The following is an 18,726-nucleotide window of genomic DNA, read 5'->3' as shown; positions in this document are numbered from 1 at the left end:
CACCGCCCTGTCCCCACAGAAAGGTCTGCCCATAGGGAAGAAGGGACGACATCCACAGATTCGTCACAACCCTGACATACTTGATTATATCTACATTAGCAATGAAGAACAGAACATTATATATATGTTATGTAGATTATAATGCTGCTCTCCACTCTGTCTCGTTTTTTACTCTGGAAGAAGCTTGCTCGATGGGGATGTGCTAGATCTCTGCTTAGCATGATATACAACCTTATCAAGATACAACTGTTTGTATCAGTCTAGATGAAGATGGTCTCTCTTCTGCAAATATAGATACTAATTTTGGGGTGATGCAGGGATGCGTTTTAGTGCCCCTGCTTTACAACCTTTCTGTATCAGACATGCAAAAGAATTTAGCTAAGTGCAATAGTTTTCTCCCTAGGCACGTGTCGATTTGCTCTCTTTGCTATCTTATGCTGACTCCCTGCCCTTGTACAAAACTGCTATCGGTCTCCATCTTAGCATAAATGCCCTGGTGGCTTATTCTGTGGCAAATGGTTCACCTATAAATGCTCAAAAGACAAAAATGTTGGTCGTAGGAGAACGAACTGTTAAAAAAAATGCAAGTTTGAATGAAAAATCAATGGGGTCCCTGTTGAGGTGGTGAATCAAAATATCTACTTAGGCATACCTATTAGTTCATGTTTAAAGATTAAGGTGCTTTCTGAATATGTGTGGTGATGTCCCCAGTTGGCCTGATTGAAAAAAGAGCTATGCACAATCATCGCTTACAAATATTGTACTGTAAATATGTGAAGTTATACTCGGATTTTGGAACCCCTCATTTTAAGTTATATTATTACTAATCAGCGGCAGGAGTAAAAATATCCTGCTCATTATTAATAGAACATCTTACCATGGGCACATTGAAAGTATTCTATTCCAGGGTGAAACTCTACATCAAAAAGCATAGCTTTTACATGAATGGTCCTTTCACTAGTTCAGCATGTATAAAGTCACGTCATTACTTCATTTGGCAGGTGACTTTTTTAAGCCTTTGCTATAAGGCTGAAATAAAATAAAAGAAGAGCATTGGTGGCTTGAGTACAGCATGAGTGAGAGCACAATGCTCATTTCCCCTGGACAACTGTCCAACAATTCAATGGCCATGATGGTCGCACAACGCTTATACGCCTGAAAATGGTGCTTCGAAGCCAGCTAATACAAAGAAGTACGTTAGGGTCATTGGTATCTCCTCCCCCACCAGAAAATGCAAACAGACCTTCTTTTATTTACTTCATGACTTACTGCGGATACCCAAGCTATACAGCACTGATGATGCTGAAACATGTCTGGGGTTGATTGTGGTCTAGTGCAGGAGGGATGTGACCTGGCAGTTCGGACTGCCGATTTTGTGGGCGGGACTAAGCCTGAATTGCATATGTCTTTCCACTTAACTAATCGCATAGCATGCTGAAAAACGATTGGCCTGAAGGGTTGCCCAGAGCAATCGCCAGTGTTTGCAATTCATTCATAACCTTCCAGACATCAAACTCTAGTGTTGATTACTGACTCTACTAAACAATGAGAAATACTATTTTTGAATGATGGCTTCCCAAATTTGCCCCTGTGCTATCCTGAGTTATTTCATACCATTCTACACTCGGCAAGGTGGAAAGCCAGGTCTCTTGTAAACATATTATGTCCTAATATCTCAGTATTTGCGATGTATTATGAAACAGATGGGCAAAATCTTAGTGTTCCAGGAGCCCAGTATAAATATTTTTGCTGATTTCGATGGACATTAGCTGTTGTTCTTACTATTCAGGACTCTTGCAATCCAGCTCCAGTAAACATCTGCTTCATTGCCATTAATGCAATGTTGTTTGTTTTTAATCAGTTTCACGTCTTTATTGTTGGTAGCGAACGTGATTTTTATTTGTTTTAGCATAAGAGAGTCTTCCACTTGTGGTCTGCAATTTATAACCTCTAAGTTCTCCACAACACATGGCCGCTCTATCTCAGCATTGAGTAGGGAAGCACTGGTTTTTGTGTACCTTCTTGTGTTGACATTCGAGTCACGAGCATGCTTGTCGATCCAAATCGATTTGGTTTGATTTTCAGCCTCTTTGTCGGCTATATTGACTTCCCTTATGTCAAATTCCAGTGGGATTATGTCAGAAATCGCCTTGAGAAAAGTGTCACATATTGTTCTCGAATAGATGTGCAGGAGCACATGATCGTACGTTGTTTCTTCGATAAATTCCACTGTTTTAATATCATTTGATGAAATCATGCTCAAGTGTGGTACATGATGGAGTAGACGTAGCAAATTTTTTCTATTCAAGGCGAGCACATCATTGATTGGTGAAATGTGTTCCAATAGTAACAATAATTTGAGCATGTTTTTTTGGTTTTTACTTGTGTTTATGTGTGTTGCAGGGTATGAGGTTCGTTTATCTACTCTCCACTCTTCAATTTCATTTATTGATTCTGCTTTTCGCTTGTTTTTGTTCTGCATCGTGATGTATGGTAGCTGTTCTAAATTATTTTTGCGTTCTTGAGAAGGAGGGCAAGGCTTTTCTTTCGATAGCATATTTTCCACTAGATTTATTTTCTTTGCTTCTGTGATTGCCCTCCATTCGACAATTGTTCGAAAGCTGACTGTGTCTGGAATGACGTGGATCAAGTCTTCCTCTCTGCGAGACTTGGGACCCGGTGTCAAAATGATGGTACATACTCTCTTTGTGAGGTCGTCCTTTTGCTTCTGCATAGAAGGTCAAGTGGCACAGCGAGTAGAGCGCGTAGAGCGCGTAGAGCGCGAGAGCGCTTGCTTTGACATCCGTGCAGAGCTAACACACGCTCGAATCCCGGCGGGGCCAACTCAGCCCCCCATCCCTCCCAGGTCGACAAATGAGCACCACACACCGTGGGTAATAATAAGCAGCGCTCGGTTCGTAGCCCTATATAAAGGCCAAATTATTATTATTATTAGATTCATTTGAAGATGACTCTTGTTCATCTTCCGAGTCAATAAATATAATGTTTCTCCCAACTTGGCCAGTGCTCTCCTCTTGACCATCATCTTCTGTTTCTGTGTCATATGTAGATAAATTTAACATTTGGTCATGAGTTCTTCCTCGCTTTGTTCCTGAGTGCATATGATTGGTTTGTTTGAGTTTTTTTTTGGTTACTCCTGTTTTGAATGGGAGAGCAGATCCACAGGCACATCAAGCGCGGATGTTTTCTGCGGAGCAATGTCTGAATTGTGCCATTCAAAGACTTTATATTTTGCAGACATTTTCGCCAGTTATTGGCGTTTTGACCTTTGCTTTTTGGTGCATTTTTTGTCTTGTAAGGGATTTTTCCCTCTTGTTTTGGATGCACCAACTTTTTTTTGACCAAAGATAGCATAGCTTTTGTTGCCGTTTTTTGTGCTGTAAGGGGCTTTGTCTTCAGAAATCGATGGATTACCCACGATCCCCTCTGCATGTGCAGAAGTTGAAGGTCTAGTGGGTGGTTCATCTGCATCCAATATGTTTGTTGTTGTTTTACTTTGTGTTTTCTTATTCACCTGACTAACCAGTGCCATCCTCAGAGGATTGTTACTAGAGGTTGCCTCCTCTGGTTGAATATTAACGGCAGGGTTCGCACTATTCTTGTTTACTTTTTTGCTGGTGCATCCATATCAACACTGCTACATGATATATGAGTCTCCACATGGACCTGGTCATTGGGAGATTGTCCCTTTAAGATCACAGAGTTTTGCCGCTGTTGACTCCTCGGTCACAGTGATCCCTCTTAAGGATCATTAGAGCTTCTCTAGCGACTTCTGCTAGAAGTCTCTTGTCTTTTGTATTTTTTTCAACTGGTACGTTAGAAGATTGGCGGATGTTTGAAACTTTTGGTTGTCATTGGTAGTTTGGATTTTTATTGCATTTAACTCCATTTCAATGTTGACCATTTTTAAGTTTATCAAGGCAATCAAGGTCTTTTGATCCTTAAAGTTGTTGATTAATTGCTCATAGATTTTCAAAAATGGTGCAACCATGATTGTCAATGCCGACATTAAATTAGGACTCAGCTCTTGAAACACCTTTTCAGCCATGTCTCTTATCTCATTGTTTGCATGTGGTAATCCGTGCAACTGGGAATGATCTCCTTACTTTTGGATAATCCCTTTCCATGAAGGATGAGTCTGACTTGTCAGAAGAGGCAGCCAGACCTTTTGCCTGAGTTTGAACATTGCTCTAAAAGCGTCAGCATTTTTTGCACATAAGTATCCTCGCCATGATTGCATTTAGTTCTAATTCTGCTTTGGGAGCAGAGTATTGGCGGTGATGAGCTGGAATCAACTCTTCTTCGTTTGTGAGGTTGTTTACCCAAGTTTTGCCCATCTGATATGGCACTATTGAACCTATCGCTGTGTTGCCCATCCGCCAACTGATCGCACACGTCTATCACTTGAAAGGCGACATTAGATCTGCCATCGCGCATGCTGTTATGATTGAATTTAACATTTAGCTGGGTCAAGTCTTTGAGATGTTTGTCTGCAACTGCCAAAGAGTTGCGTCATTTTTTTGGGCTCCTTGCTTCTTGTTCACAAGTCCTCTCATTGTCCTTTTCCTTGTCCTCTAGAAACGTAAGTAGGGGCATAGTAGGCTGCACGGTTTCAAAAATGTCCTCACATGCAGCTTGATTTGGTTGGGTGTCGATCTAATATGATAAATCCACTCTCCTGGGTGACAGCTCTTAAATCCTTACTTACAGTGTCATTAACAGTCTTTCCCAACCAAACACTAGGCGCACATGCATCACCTTTCTCACGCAGCTTGTTATTTAACTCTGCTGCACGCCATGCCAAAAACGCAGTTCGGGAAGCTTACCAGCAGTTGGCAACAGCCTTACTTCAGAGTTGTTTTCAGAACTGTTTGCGGCGCTCAACACTGGCCCGCCCACATGAGGCGTGTTGAACGCTGCACGGATTTGGTTGTTTTTACATTTGTCTTTGAACGCTGCTGCCAGTGCCTTGTCATACGGCTTGAGTCTAAGCGCAGTTGGCGCTTGACACGTAGAAAGCATACACTCACAAAACATCTACTTCTGACATAAATATCATTGTTTGCACTTTTGGACGAGTATTTGAGAGGCATACCGCAGGATTTACCCCGCGGAGACTTTAATTTGTCCAAGAGGAGCCCACTGTTTGTTTCCACCCTCGAATCTCTTAGGCCGCTCCCACTTACTTGGTCTTCTTTGCTTCGCTCCATGGTCATCAAGTGGGGTAGGGCAGAGTTGCATCTCCGACGCTGCGTTCTCGCCTGCAGGGGAGGAAGCATAGTCCCTCGGTTCACATCTGCTTGACATGTCTCAGGGCCATTCACTTTAATGCCCACCATGTTCGGCTCACCGAGCACCGAGGCACACAAGGAACACAAAGAACACTCCTTGCACTCTGCGTCCTCAGGTGAGGTTTTAAGCTGGTGCACCCCCTCTCTGCCAATAAACAGGGACAAAATACTCCTTCAGCAGATCTCGTACAGGCAGCAGTACAGAATCCAGAATACAAAGAACACTCCTTGCACATCTTCATATAATGAGATCACCCTAGGTAATAGGATCAACCTGTACAAAGAGATTACCCTCCACTCACCATGTGAACGCAGAGACTGAAGACCCAATTCATACCTGAGGTAAACTACAGGTAGACTCTGGGGAAGGGTAAGGACATATTTCCATAATGTCCCTCCATCCTTGCCCAATCCAGTGTTTTTATTGCTGGATTTATATCTAGACCATAGATGAGGGAGGGTATTACTTTGCCAATGTAGAACTTGATATTGAGTACCAGAGAGAGCTTGCAGTAAACATGATTGAGTTTCTTCATTTGGCAACCCAGTTGGATTAGTTTGCCTTCAATGGTTATCCTCACGTGTCCCTGCAATGGAAAAGGTCTCATTTTGAACCGCAAGTACAAGACCAATTGTCTGCTGGCATTATCTGGCCAGATAGACTCCAACTGAAGGGGGGCTCTTTCTTCAGTGGTCGTTTGAATACAACTATTTACGACTTAAAGGGGTTTATTTTTAAGTAATTGGTCCTTGCATACTCCCCCAATGCATCCAGCAGATGATGGATTCCTAAGGGGTGTAGTCAAGCAACACAATGTTGTCGGCACAGGCTATCCAGTTTATCCGCTCCAAACCAATTTTCAGACTTGCCAACCCACATTTATCCAAACAGTCTGCCGGATCCGCTAGGTACAGATTGAAGAGGCGAGAGGCAATTATGCAACCCTGCCTCGCCCCTCTTCCATTGCAGATCGGGGCAGACAGACTTCCCTGAAGATCTAACCTCACCTGTACATAGGAACATTCATGGAGGGTATCTCAGACTTTGATGACAAAGAACACACAGTGCTATACACCGGTCACAAGCTCCTATCGAAATTGAAGCCATGGCCATCAAGATCCTATGTTACTATTTAGAAGACGGAAAATTCACTCTTGCCACAGTCCATGCACCATTGGTATTGCTTAATCAGCATAAATGAACCAAAGCTAGAGTTATGTGTTGGTGTCTCGCTTAACAGCAGTAGACTTTTCAAGTGGAATATCAAGGAGGAAAAGAACAGGGCAATGTCGACCATTTGAGCCAGTTTCCTTTTGAAAATAGCAGGGAAAGCCCAAGAGAAACAGAAGAGGTGTGTGTTGAGTTAGAGCCACTCCCAATCCTCTGAAAAGGGTACGAGCCACAGGGGTCCAGATTGGTCTGGCTGCTACTGGATGTGCCTCCTACACGGTGGAAGGAATGGGATTCACTGGGCTCATCACCCAGTCCATGATGCGATATTCAATTTTCACCTCTTAAGACTACAGGAGTCCAAGTATCCCCAAGATACTACAAGTCCCAGAAAACCCTACCAATGACTCAATCAGTTTGCAGAGAGAAGAATAAATTACAGTATGTTCTTTCTGGCAGATGTTCCTCCCACAGGTTCCTTATCTCTGATATTGTACACGCAGCACAGCTGTTCTTCCGAAATGTTTCCACTACCAGGGGTTGTAGCGCAGCTCTGAGTCAGCTCCACCGACTCCTCTATGTGCCATGTGTTGGACAGAATGTTGGGGCAGTATATATTGAGAAACCGTGACCTAATTTCTACCCATTTTCACTAGAACTCTGTTCTGAGGGACTGCAGAAGCAATGATGTTCTAGCTAATTGCCAAAGAGGGGCAGATTGGGAGGGTGATGAGGAATCTGGGGGAGGAACATCCACCACAAAGAGCATTACCGAGAGGTAAATAATTTTGGTCTTCTAATGGATTCCTTCCTCAGGCGGATTCCTCATCTATAATAGACTCCCAAAACAGGACCTGGATCTGGAGGAGGGTGGAGAGAAAAGGAAACCACATAGACCAGAAATATTTGGACAACCGCTCTGCAGGAACAGGCGTCCTGTCCTGAAAAGTAATCCAAGCAGTAAAACTTTGAAAACATATGCAGAGAAGCCTACATAGCAGCTTGGCAGATATCCAAGACCGGGACTCCCCTCTGTAAGGCAGCAACTCCTCAGGTAGCATGACCACTGAGACCCCCAGACACATCCTTTCCAGTCAGATCATAGCATTCTGAGAGACAGCGAATTATCCACCTTGAGAGGGTCTACTTAGTCAGAGCCCTGCCAGCATGTCCACCAGCAGACCCATCAAAGAGCTGGTCATCTTTCCAGGAGTCCCTCATGGAGAGACATGATTATGAGTTGGCCAGTGCTGTAAAAATGTGGTGTTAATATTGTTACTGTATTATGACCACCAAATAAGGTGGAAGAACCAACCTGTATCCTGGTGAGGAGAGTCCACAGGAAGGGCGAATAGTAGAGGTGGAATGGTCCCTCTATATCCTAAGAGCCCTGTAGTGAAAAGGGCAACATAAGAGACCGTAAGGGCCAAGCTCCTAAAGTGGGAAAAACCCCTGTGAAGGGGAAAAACCCCAAAGTTCTTGTAGCAATCGGTTTCAGGAAGAAGTATTCCTAGACAGGGAAATGGTCTGCAGGAGAATATGTCTCATTCCCAGATAGTTGCAGGGAGCGGCAAGGAGTCAGCACGGAGCAACAGAAGGTGGGCGGAGCCGCAGGAACAGCTGATCTCTGAGCGGCGCAGTAACACTGCAAGCTGCGAAGCCGGATTGGTCACTGGAGGGGGCAGGAGCCGCTGTAGCGAAATTGAGAGCAGCAAGTGGCAGAGCCGCGAGGTAAGAGCAGCGGGCAGCAGAGCCATGTGATAAGAGCAGCGGGCGGCAGAGCCAGGAGGTACAGCTGGAGGAGGAGCCGGAACAGAAACGGCTATGCTGCAAAATAACTGTAGAAAGACAGTAGGCAAAGTCATAGGCTACGAGAGAGAGAGCCGGGGGGTAGCCAGGAGAACGGGAATCCGAGAATGCCAGAAATGCAAGAGAGGAATGCCGGAAGGCAAGGGAGAAAAAGGCACCGAAGGTTAATGGAAAACAAAAGAAACAAGCATCAAGCTTCAAGGAAACAAGAAGCAACGCAGTTACCCTACCGATGGTAATTCCTTAAGTATAGAATGTGATGGTAAAGTTCCAGCATAACAGGCAACATCTTAGGGGAGAACTAGAGTGTTGCTCATAGTTCTGAAAAAGGAACTAACCTGCGGCCATCTTCAATGGCTTGAAATGGCATGGGGGTGTGTTCTTCTCCACTTATGCCAATGAAGCAAGAATTGGCCGTGGTCTTAACAGTATGTCCCCTCTGAGGGTTCCATGGGCTGGTTCCCAGGGATGTAACCTATGAAAATGTTGCAGGAGTCTAGAGGCATAGACCAAGGAGGCTGGCTCCCAGGTGCGCTCAGCTGGACCATAACCCTTCCAGTACAAGAAGTACTGTAAAGGCCTGCGGTATTATCGGGAATCAGAAATGGACCGAACTTCATATTCTGGGTCTGACGAAGTGTTCACCAGAGCTGGAGGATGGGTTTTTATTCTGCAAAATGGATCGGGTATGTGAGGCTTCAGTTGAGAGACGTGAAAAACGGGGTGTATTTTGGACCAGGATTTAGGCAGTACCAGCCTGAATGCCACGGGATCCATGATGTGGGTTATCATGAAAGGACCAAAAAAGCATGGTGCAAGTTTGGATGGAAACAAACGTCTCGGAAGAAAACGAGAAGAAAGCCATACCAGATCCCCTACGCGCAAGGGTTGTGTCTATAGACGTAGATCGGCTAGTTTCTTACAGGCTTCTCTGGAATCTGTCAGAGCTTGTAGAGCAACGGAGTGACCTTTGTCAATTAACAGGTCTAGTGAAGGGGCTTTGGAGTCCCTAGTATTGATGGTGGGAACACAAGTTGGGTGAAAACCATACGTACAGAGGAATGGGCTGACTTTGATGGAGGTATGCAGGGAGTTGTTGTAAGCGAATTCACCAAATGGAAATAAATATGCCCATCTGTCGTAAGAAGCTGAGGTAAAGCACCTTAAGTACTGCTCCAAAGATTGGTTTAATTTCACGGTTTGTCTGTTGGACTGAGGGTGGTATCCAGCCTTTTTTATTCCTCGTGTCTTACAGACCAATGTCTAAAATGTGGAGATGTACTGTGACCCTCAGAGAGTATGGAGTCTGGTAATTCGTGAAGAAGGAATATAGTTTCAAAGAAAACCTTTGCCATTTGTGGGGTAGTAGGGACGTGTGAAAGAGAAGAGAAATGGGCTAACGTGGTCAACACGTCCACAATCACCATGATAGTTATCTTATTGTTAGAAAGGGGTAAGTCAACGATGAAATTAGTACTGACAGAAAGGAAGAACCGGTAGAGTGAGTTTACCATAATACCGTCTGTGGGGGGTCTTGACCTGTTCACAGACTAGACAAGACTTGACGTGTTCTCTAACGCAAGGCCATCAGAAATGCCTTAAGATGTTCTCCAGGGTAACATGAATGCCTCACTGCCCAGCAGCCTTGACGTCATGGCATAAATGCAGGACCTGCTGTTGTAGGCTAGCGGTAGGTATAAACACAAGATTACCCTTAAATAACAAACCTTAATCTTCTGTCAAGTCATATTGTTGGATGAGTTGTTTGATGTTGGGTTCACCAAGATCCGTGGCCCTAAGGATTTCCTGCTGGAAGGTGGTTACAGAATAAAGAAAAGATGCACTGGGCAGGATCTTTTCCTGCAGATGAGGGTTTCTAGGGGGAGATTCCATTTGAGACAACGCGTCAGCCATGTGATTCTCCATCTCTGGAAGGAAAGTGACAAGAAGGTCATATTGTGAAAAGAAGTAAGACCATCGGGCCTGCCTACTGTTCAGGCATTCATGTTGCTGGAGTACCCTTAAATTGCGATGATCTTCCCAGATGGTAACTTGGTGGGTAGAACCCTAAAGAAGATGTCGCCATTTGGTACATGCTTTCTTTATGGTTAAGAGTTCCTTTTCGAATACGGTGTAGTTCCTTTCTGAAGCTGTTAGGGTATAAGAAAAAAAGGGAAAGGGGTGTTCAGGTCCATTCCATTTGTAGAGGTAGAGCCAAGTACCCCGACTCAAAGCTCCGCCCCCATGCTGCCTATATGTTGGTAGCCAGAGTGTGAGAAATGTGCAGTACCAGTGAGAATGCCTATACCGCAAAGGATCAAGGAAGTAAGATACCAACTGAGGAAACCATATATGCATTCACGAAAATATGATGGCCATTTGAGTGAAATCCCAGAGGAAGTGTGAAAACAAGCGAGAAAAAAGATTGGTGACGTCATGAGAAGCAGAGCTGACGCACCCAGAAAAGAGGCAAGAGGCTGAAGAATGTAAACATTCTATAGGATCTGAAGAGGAGGTGTTAAAGATGAGCAACATTTCTGGCTCGAGATGAAGATGCTCATGCTACAGAAAAAATGAAGAAGATACCAAGTCATTTTACAATTGTACAGATGCAGTAACGCAAGCAGACAAAGTATTCTTAAGGCTGGCTATGAAGTGAATAGATTGCGGCGATGCGCCAAACGCACTTTAGCAGAGCTTTGACCCTTTGAATAGAAAAGCTTTTTCAGTGTGGCGCAGTTAGAAAAAACAGCTAATAACGGAGATGATTTTAAGAAAGGCTTGGCTGGTCCTGAAAGGGGCCCGTAGGGGTCCCTCGTGCTATGGAAACAAGGCAATAACCATACACGAAAAGATGCGCTGGACACGAGGTTCAAATTCCCAATGCTAGGGTTTATTGCAAGCAAAAGATAGTAACAATTGGCCAATTCTGATCTCACGCCCCGCGACGTGAGTTTCCTAGACCTCGAGGGACGCAAGAGAGCGAATTACGTACATCAGTTACATATATACAAAATGCATATCATACAATCAGCAAAGTCATGTTTAACACCCCTCTTTATTAAGTTCCTTTGAACTCGGGATGACGATGGACATATCCGACGAGTATGACGATCATAATGCTTTCGATGTCTATTCTAGTAACAATGTGCAATTAGAAAGTGCGGAGGCATCTTTTAGAACACGGTGGTTCTGTTCTTGGAAGCAAGCTGCACACGGGGGAAGAGCCACATTCCAAGCTTTGCTATCTATGAGGTACTTTTCGTGTCCTGGGAGCCGACACGTTCTAAAGGGTTTTGCGGAGGGGAGCCGTAAGAAAAGCATAATTCAAGCCTTTAACTGTATTATTCTAACATATTCTACCATCGTACGAGACTGGCTGGCAGCTGTGAAGTGATTAAATGACCTGCAGCTTCCTCCCAAGGCTACAGAGAGGGAGCGTGGGCATTCCTCTCTGGGCTACTCATCAGGAGTTTCAGCAAACTCTTCAGTCCCGCGACCTTGTCCTTTCATATTCAGCCACAATGTTAACAGGTGAGCAGAGTAAGCAGAATCCGCAAGAATTGCAAGCGGCAAAGCAGTTTTTACACAGAAAGCAATGAGCAATGGTTAACAAGCAAAATGGCGATTCTTGCTACATTTAAAATGGCCGCTCGTCGGTCAAGCATAGCAGTTTATCTTTCTATAATTCGGTGCATAAGACGGTTGGCCCACGGCCATCAAGTTACGTCTATCATTCAAATGAAGGGTATTCATTTTTCCAGATTGACAAACCCTCCTTTTGGCCGTGTGCCAAACGTCTTATTTATTCATTGTATCCTCCTCTACTGAGGATAAGTCTGGGGTATCTACATCTGAATCATCTCCATCATTAATGTCTATTGCCATGAATTGTTTTACTATTTTTGTTTCCTCAGTGTCTCTGTTATTCCGGCCATGCGTTTGTTTTCCTCTCAACACCATGTGCATACATCCCTTAGTACATCCATCAGTTATTTCAGTGCACACTATTGGTAAGCATTGTATGCAACAGCAGCATGTTATGAATATCCCGAGTACCATCATTAGTATCGAAATTAACTTCCATCCCCAAGATCGCAATAATCCCCAAAACCAGGATCCTATCCTCCTACCCCCTTCTTCAGTAGAGAGTGTGGAATTTATGACATGTAATTTCCGGATTGCTTTAAATATCGTAGGAGAGTAGTCATCTATATACACACAGCGCTTTTTATGAGCTTGCAAACTCCCCCACGATCAACTAATATTATATCGAGAGCCATCCTTTGTTGAAGTGCCATTAGTCTTATTCCTTTTTCTTCTAATGTCATATTCAATAAAATATCCGTTGTGAAATCTATTGTTTTTTGTAATATTCCAGACAGTTTTCTTATATTGTAAGAATTTTCTATTTGGGACAAGAACGGTATAAATGATTTGGCTATATCCATTGCTATCATTCCATCCTCACTACTCCTTTGAGTTCTACCTTTTGTTCGTTTGGCTACTTCTGCTGTCTCCAAGAGGAACACTCCTGGAAACAGTAGACCTAGGTAGCATGTACCTCCCCAGTTTCTAGGTAACCATGGATATGCTTTTTCTCCACAAATAAAATAAACAGGGTCTCCCACGTACACGGGTTCTATTTCATGTTTTAAAACCACTGTGTTCAGGCAGGTGCTAAACGTTCCTACTTTATAGGAACCCTTTTTCTGTAGACATAGGGGAGCAGTTTTGGGGCTGTGATCCACTGTATAGGCAGGGGCACAGCATCTTTGTTCCATTCATCCCTCATCCGAAATGTCATTACTGATGTTCTTTCTGCTGGCGGGGTTGGTCTATTCTGCCTATGTAATCTATCTAGTCTTGTTATTTTTCGTGTATTCTTTCTCATGGGTTCTAGTGCAAACACTCGAGCTTTTTGGAATATGTCCCAACCCACAGGTCTCATGATTACTTCCTCAAATTCATTCATATTGGTCTCATCTAGCTGACTCGTATTACTCTTGTTCCATTTCCCAAAGAACATTGCACTTAATGTTACTTCACATGAATAAATCAATGGCAATGGTTGTACATACCAGCCTATCCCTTTCCCTCCGTGCTGCGGTAAATGGGCACAAACCCAGCAATCTTTTTTCTTTAAAACCGCATGGGTCATGTTCATGATGAGCAACAATGTATTGTTGCCGTATCCTTCTCTATGTCTCTCTTCCATTGGGGGCAAAGTACCAGTGATTACATGAACCGGGCTTTCAGTAGCTGCTTTTGGCAAAAGTGTTTCTAATGGATGTACGTACTCTAGGAACCATAGTGTAATAGCTGTTATTGTTGGTACTATCATACTTAAAAAACATAGGACCAATGTCCAAATCAGTACCTTATTCCTTTTACCATGCTTTTTTCCTAAATTTACAGTCTCTAAATCTATTATCTTTTCAGCAGGGGTGCAGGAGGAAGCTGACACCGGTCTTTACTTGTTCTTCATCGTCCTTCTTTTTGCTGGCAAAGTTCGTCGTGAATGTCTCTCGTTCTTGATGCTAGAAAAGTTCAACGAAAAATGTCACAGTTCAATTCTGCCAGCCTTTTCACAGCCTGGATCATTTATCCGCTCCGAGCAAGATTAGTTGTTCTTTCTCCCACTGCTCAAACTATTTCCGGACAGTTCTTTATTGATAGAGTACTATGTGCATCCAGCTTGTCCCGCTCTGGCTTAGGACACATGTACTCTATCAGCCTTAGTACTTATGTGCATCCAGCTTGTCCTGCTCTGGCTCCTGACACATGTACTTTTATAAGCGCACCGAGGAGCCGTGAGTCTTGAATTGTCCGACTTGCACAATTCTCACACTTCTCTCCTCTACGCCCCTGGTTCCTACTCCGTCTGTGAGTAGAACCAAAGGCAAAAAGAAAAGCACCAAAGATCTGTGGATCACTTTGCCTGTCGAGGCCGCAAATTATACCGATTCACTCCTGGTATTGTATGATCCGTGAATAGTGCCGTTGCATTTCCAGTATCAGGCTCAGTGTCAGCTTGTGGCACAATGATGGGCATCGATGAGCATTGTGGCAATGATGTAGTTTCTTTCTTTGGCTTTGGTGCATTCGCGGGAACTGGTGGGCGCCAAAGGGGTACACGCGTTGTTTCTGCTTGTGTTTGCAATGCAGGGTTTGTGTCGCTCGGCAGTGATGTTGTTTCCGCTGAGCAATGTTGGGGCACTTTTCGCCCTTTCCCCTTACTGGCAGCCTCCTCAGGCTCTGTTTCGAGTTTCACTTCTCGTTTTCTCTTTGTTTCAACTTTCACTTCTCGCTCAGGCTGATGCTGTGGCACTGGACTGGCAGCAGTTTCTTTCGTTACCGAGACCGCTTCCTTTCTCTGGTCGTCGGAAGTTGTCAGCAGTCCTTGGAATCTTTTGGCATGTGTCGCATGGATCCATGCCTCCCGTCCGTCCACTTGGATAGCCGTCTGTGCTGCCAAAAGTACTTGATAGGGGCCGCGCCACCTGGGTGCTAATGCTGTCTTCCGTTCAAAGATTTTGATTAACACCCAGCTTCCAGGCTCCAGTGAGTGCCCCGGTCCGGTATATCGCATTGGCAACGCCTCCTGCACCTGCTGATGAATCAAACGCAACTTTTGTATTAAAAGTCCACAATAAGTGCTTAACATAGGATGCTCGACCTCACATAGGGCCTCATTACACGGAAGGCGGTAATCCAGGGTGCTATTAGCACCCTGGACCATGCCGGTAAATTACCGGCACCGCCTTGGCGGAAAGGGGATTTACCGCCCCATTCCAAGGTTGGAGGGGCGGTAAATCCCCTTTCCGCCATTGCCCTTCCCCATTCCCATTTCTGCCCCATAGGGCTCTATGGGAATGGGGAAGGCGCTAATTACGGCACCGCAATTTTGCGGTGCCGTAATTAGCTCCGAGGTCCCTTAGCGGGTTGGTACTTAACGCCTGCAAGAAGCAGGCGTTAATTCCTCCAACCCGCAAAGGGACCTCGTAGTACGGCGGTAAGGGTTAACGGTCACCGTTGCCATTAACGGTGACCGTTAACCCTTACCGCCGTCCGTGTAATGAGGCCCATAATCTTTTGGGCTGCGGTGCGCACCATACATTTGCTGGTCTCCCCATTATAATCTCATAGGGGGAGAGCCCAGTCTTAGCCTGCACAGACGTGCGCATACACAACAGCGCTAGGGGTAATGCATCCACCCAACTCAACTTGCTCCCAGCGCAAATTTTTGCTATCTTTCACTTCAAGATTCCGTTGTGTCTCTCCACAAACCCGGCAGAACTGGGATGCCTGGAACTGTGGAATCGCTTCTCTATTTGCAGACCTGCACAGATCTGTAGCACTATTGCGCCCACAAAGTGGGAGCCGTTGTCTGACCACAGGACACGGGGCAACCCAAACCGGGAGAAATACTCCTTTAGCATTACTTTTGCTGTGGACATGGCAGTACAGTCTTTTAAAGGATATGCCTCCACCCACTTGCTGAATGCACAGATTACCACTAACACATACTTGTAGTTCTGGCACCTTTCCATTTATATGAAATCAAAATGGACCACCTCAAACGGCATAGAGGGTGGGCCGAAACTACCTGCTGGAGTCACGGTTCCCTTCCCTACATTGTGTTGCAGGCAGGTAATACAATTCTGCACTAGCCTTTCTGCATTCTTTTTTATGTGCTCATTCTTCCATACTGTGGATAAATGCTGTACCATCTTCTTCGCGCAAATATGGGTAGGGCTATGCGCCATTATAACCATTGCAGTGACGTAACAATTTGGCAACATCCAGTTCTTTGTTTCCTTGTCCACCCAACATCCTTCCAAATCTAACTCAGCAGAGCCCTCAGCCCACCCCTGAATCTCTTCGGTCGTGGCCTCAGCCTGCATTTCTTTGACTGTGGCAACTCCATTCTCTATGATACAAGGTTTCCCTCTCCCACTCTACATGTTACTTTCTTATGCGTCTTGCACTTCACTATAGCTAGGCGCTTTGGAAACGTGAGCACAGACAACAATCGCACAATCAAAGGGCCATGCTGAATCCTGGCTCCATGTGATGTCAAGAAACCCCTCTCAGCCCAAAGTCGGCCAAAGTTGTAAACCACGCCAAAGGCGTACTGGCTGTCAGTATAAATATGTACGTTCAAATTCTCAGAGAGTTCACAGGCTCGGGTCAGTGCTATTATTTCTGCGGCTTGCGCCGAATTGTAGGCGATTCTTCTGCTTTCTACAACTCTCTTTAGGGTAGTAATTGCATATGCGGCCGTTGATGTGCCATCAGGTAATTTAAAACAAGAGCCATCACAAAATAACTCCCCATCTGGCTCTTTTTGTGGGATATCGCTCAAATCAATCCTTCCCTTTGTTTCTTCTTCAGTGATCATTAAACAATCATGAGGTGGTGATTCGTTGTCACCAATTTCTGCTATGGGCAGTGGCATTAATTCTGCAGGATTCAATGCGCTACACCTCATAATTTGGATGTGGGGTGCAAACAAGATGAGCTCATATCTTGTCAGTCTAGTTGAGGTGAGGTGTTGCGTCTGCGTCCTATTTAATAGAACATCTATAGCATGTGGCACCATCAGAATTAAAGTGTGCCCCAATACCATTCCTTCCATTTGTTTCACTGACGCAGCAGCCGCTGCGACGGATCGCAAACATTGTGGTAGGGCGCGCGCTACAGGATCCAACGCGCAAGAAAAATAGCTGCACGCCTATTTCTTCCACCTTGTTCCTGTGTCAAAACCGCCAATGCACATCCTTCACTCTCACTCACAAATAGTCTGAAGATCTTTTTATAGTTTGGAGTGCCTAAAACTGGCGCAGCACACAATGCAGTTTTCAATTGTTCAAGCGCTTTCTGACATTCCTCATCCCACTGTAAAGGCATCTCTGCATCCTTTTTTGTCAATTTTATCATCGGCTTCACAATCAATGCAAAATTACTGATCCACTGCCGACAATAAGAGGCCATGCCTATTACAGCTCTCACTCCTTTTTGAGTTTTTGGAATAGGCATACTAGAAATACTTTCTATGCGTTCTGGTGTTAATCTTCTCCCTTCTTTCGAAAGTAGGTATCCCAAATAAGACACCTCCTTTTGATTACACTGGAATTTCTTCAAACTTGCCTTGTGACCATGGGTCGCTAAATGTGTCAAGAGTAATATAGTACTTTCTTTGCAGATCTCTTTTGTGTCAGCAGCTAGTAATAAGTCATCTATGTACTGCAAGAGTACGCAACCTTCGGGTAATTCTAGCATGTCTAGCTGCTCTTTTAGCGCTCTGCTGTAAATGCTCGGGCTTTCTGTATATCCTTGTGGAATGCGTGTGAATGTGAATGATCGACCTCCTAAAGTGAACGCGAACAGATATCTACTGCTTTTATCAACTGATATGCTAACGAATGCGTTCTTCAAATCGACTACACTAAAGTATTCTGCAGTGGTCGGTATCATTGTCAGTATTGTTGTGACATCTGGGACCAAAGGGAATTGTGGGTCTACCACTTTGTTTAATGCGCGCAGATCAATTATGAAACGATAGGGTACCTCATTGCCTCCTTTCTTGTAAACTGGAAGAATCGGGCTGTTGCACGTGCTACCTGCAATTTCTTCAACCACCCCCAATCTCACTAGGTCAGTAACAATGCTTTTCAATCCCTTCTCACCTTCAACAGAAATGTTATACTGGGTAATTCGTGGTAGTGTTACACCTTCTTTCAGAGTTATTTTTGCTGGCTCTATTTTCAAGCATCCTACATCGTTATCATGCATTACCCACAGACAGGTTGGTACTCTACTTAGCTCTTCTGGCAATTCTTTTGACATAAATTCCGTCACCGGTGCATCGTGAGGCCACATCGTGAGGAACACCCCAACTGCCGTACAATGTATGACTGCCCCCAATTTTCTCAACAAATTTAATTCTAGCAAGTTCTCTCCACAATTTTCTGTCAAAAGAAATGGACACTGTTCCGTAAATGGTCCTATTGTAATTGGGACAGCTTCGGACATGGGGTTAATTACTGGTGTACCTGCGAACCCTACAGAAACATTCTTCTGCCCCGACAGTGGTATCTCCGGAACCAAGTGGTGGTCTATCGAGCACTTCTGTGCCCCTGTATCTACAAGGAAACGGTGCTCCTTATTCCCAAGTCTCATTTCTACGTAGGGTCTTCTCTGATTCACGGGAATAGACACTGGTTCCGACCCCTGTCGTGGACTGTCCTATCACGAAAATAACACATCGTCCGATGTGTAGTCACAGCTACTGCTATAATACGTGTTTGGTTGTGTATCAAAAATATTCCCATTTCCCCCTCGATGTCCTCCACTCTGATCATTTCTCTGTTGGCCCTGTCCGCGCTGATTTTGGTTTGAAACACTTTGGCTCAATGTCTGGTTCTGTTG

Source organism: Ambystoma mexicanum, chromosome 10, assembly GCF_040938575.1.
Source record: "Ambystoma mexicanum isolate Mex_15411 chromosome 10, UKY_AmexF1_1, whole genome shotgun sequence".
In the NCBI taxonomy this organism is placed as follows: Eukaryota; Metazoa; Chordata; class Amphibia; order Caudata; family Ambystomatidae; genus Ambystoma; species Ambystoma mexicanum.
The sequence above is the reverse complement of the archived record's forward strand: the minus strand, read 5'-3'. Positions refer to the sequence as shown.